Genomic DNA, 3,123 nt, shown 5'->3' with positions numbered 1-3,123 from the left:
ACCCAAAGGTTGTTGACAAACTATGATACAAAATGGAAAAAGGGCTTGTGGACATCTGCAAGGTCCCTTCTACGGACTTCTGCAAAGACCAAATTAACAGAAACGTTTTGAAAAGTGGCACGGTCATGTTGCATATAGGGTCATTGATCATACCGTGCGGTAAATTAAATGACAAAATGCTTGATTTTAAGATTTGAATTGTGTTGGGATTCCTTGGGTTTGTTGTATAAACAAACCACTAATGTTTTAGCCAAGAATCATCACGAAATTGGGAGAGAAATCGTGAGAGTATTAGCACTAGCACCAAGATTTATGAATCACTTTCATTTGTAATCCCCCTTTTGGTTTCAGGTTTTCCCTTTCTCTTTGCTTAATAATAAGTTATAATTACTTACATTACCACACCTTTCGCTTGTGATGAACCACGTTAAATCCATGAATATTAATTCTTTGTGTGCTGATGGTTATATAAATATTGCATTGTTCATCTTGTTTTTCAGATCTAAGTTTTTTTTTTCACCTTTGCGGGCAAATTTCAGACCTTTATCGATCATTATTATTGCTTAAATTTTGTACGTTTATTGTTAAAAACCATGTGAAATGATTCTAGACAACATTTGCACTTGGACATTTGATGTAGATTGTTGATTGATTTTGAGCAAAGTTACACATGCGTGTACTAGTTCATGACCATAAAAGGGTAGACGTCATCCCCTATCACGTCTTAGCACGCTCATCTCGTTGGCAGAGGAGCGGTACTTAGACTCGAACAGAGGACGTCACTCATATGGATTACACCCATTCCTGTTGGAAAAGTATAATTGTTGAAGGATAGAAAACTACCGCAAAAGTCACTTTCACTAATGGAATTCACCGATTGATTTTTCCGTCAGAAATAACCTATCATCAGTAGATTCAGAAAAGTTGGCTTTTCCCCGGGTATTTTAACTTCCTTCAATACTAATTAATCAATAAATTAGCGATGGATTACGAGCAGATAATTAATTAAAACTCATCGGAATTTCTTGGAAATATTAATTAAAATTATATATTTCTATAAATTTTGAACTACCTTTGAATTAAAATTAATTAATTAATTATAATCCACTGATAATCTTTGGGGAAATTCAATTAGAAATTTTTCTTTATTTCAATATTTTCGGTAGAAATTAAATAATTATTTTAATTATTTAATATTCAATGGTCATCCACCATAAAACCTATCATTTGTTTCATTTTTTTAGTTTTCATAAGAAATTAATATTATATACTCTAATATTCCTCCATTTTGTTTTATTGGATGGATGTCACCATCCTCGCCACCGCCACCACCACCACCACCACCGTTGAATTACCATATGGCTGAAATTGTCATAGATTTTATTACAATCTTTTATAAAATTTCCAGCATAAATTAAATAATTATTTTAATTTTTCTCGCCCAGCTAATTGGACCGGTGACGATAAACTAAAAGATCTATATCCTAGAGTTTTTGCTTTTGAAAATGATATCCTTTGTGATGTTTGGGGATAGAACGGGAGAAGCAGGATCCAAATGGGATTGACATAGAGAAATTCAAAGTGGTAGAGAAGCCAATGACTTAATGCAATTATCCAAGAATTTGGGAAATCTATCGGAACTCCTTAAGAGACAAATGGAATTGAGACTTTCCGCTAATGGCAATTTTTTCGGTCAAAGTTATGAGAGAAAAAATTGAGACTTTGATGTTCGAGAATGGTGACTTCTAAACTAGATAGATGGAACAAACTTGTCCCATCCAAAATCAATATCTTTTGCTCGAGGGTTTTACAAGATCGAATTCCTGTCAAAGCATGATTAGCGGACATGGATATAGACCTTGATAATACTGTTTGTCTGTTATGTAAGTAGGTCGTGGAGATAGTAGATCATATCCTTTTCTTGTGTGATGTTTCTGCTGCGATTTGGAGAAGACTGGAAGGTTGGTGGCAGTTTTCTTTCTCCTCTTTTCATTTCTTTGGAGCGGCGTTGGAAGGAATAAAGACGACCCACATTTCTTCGTTGAATCGTCAGTGCTTGGAGGCTATGTTCATTACTTGCTATTCTATATGGAGCATCCAAAATAGAGTTGCTTTCGATAAATTAGAGCCAAAGAAGGACGTTAGATTTGATTTGATTATTGATAATTATTTTAGATGGATGTTGTATAGGCATAAGGCGAGTCTAAAAGATGTGTTGTTGTGAAGAACTTGTCCTTTTCGCTGTTTTGAGCCTCTAATTTCTGGCTAGCTTTTTAATGAATTGCATTTTCCAAAAAAATATTTCAAATTATCTAATTCCCACCCGTAATCCGTCGAAAAATTTAATTCGAAAATTTTACAAAATTTTCGACGATTTATCAATGGAATTTAAATAATTATATATATTCCGCAGCGAAAATTTAAGTTACGATGATTTTTTCCAATAATATGCTGAAAATTTAAGTAAGAATTTTCTGTTTTTTTTTTTAATTTTAAATCACGGATGGATTTTACTTATGGATTTTAATAAGAATTTTATATTTTAAATTTTTTAAATTTACCAGCGGATTACCTACATAATTTTCAATTCCATTAATGAATATTACCCGTCGGACTTTTTGCCACGACAATATTGCGGCAATAATCCGCCAGCGATGACTTTTACCTGTGGATTACAAACAAAATTTTCCAACGGTAAAAGCATTCGGTTTCCGTTGGCAAAAACGTTCGGTCTTATAGTGACAGTTAACCATAAACAAGATGAAACACATAAACCATTTATTTAATATTAAACTCTAAAATAACGAAGCACTACAAATAAAAGAAACTATGTAAGATATAATACAAATACCTAGGGTTTTCATCAAATCGGACCTTAGATCTAAAAGTTATAACCTTAAATCCAGAAGCACTAAATTCAATGATGATTGAAATGTTTTGAGCTCTAATTAACACATCGCCTTTGAAAATTTATGGATATACACTACTAGAAAAGTCAGCATTTCCGGCGCCGATTTCCGGCGGATTGATCCGCCGGTAATTTTCCGGCGGATTTCCGGCGGCGTTCCGGCGGACGCTAAAAAAGTCAACATTTTATTGACTTTCAACAATTTCCGGCGGATT

Source organism: Cynara cardunculus, assembly GCF_001531365.2.
Source record: "Cynara cardunculus var. scolymus isolate 2C chromosome LG 2, CcrdV1, whole genome shotgun sequence".
NCBI lineage: Eukaryota > Viridiplantae > Streptophyta > Magnoliopsida > Asterales > Asteraceae > Cynara > Cynara cardunculus.
This window is presented reverse-complemented; position numbering follows the sequence as displayed.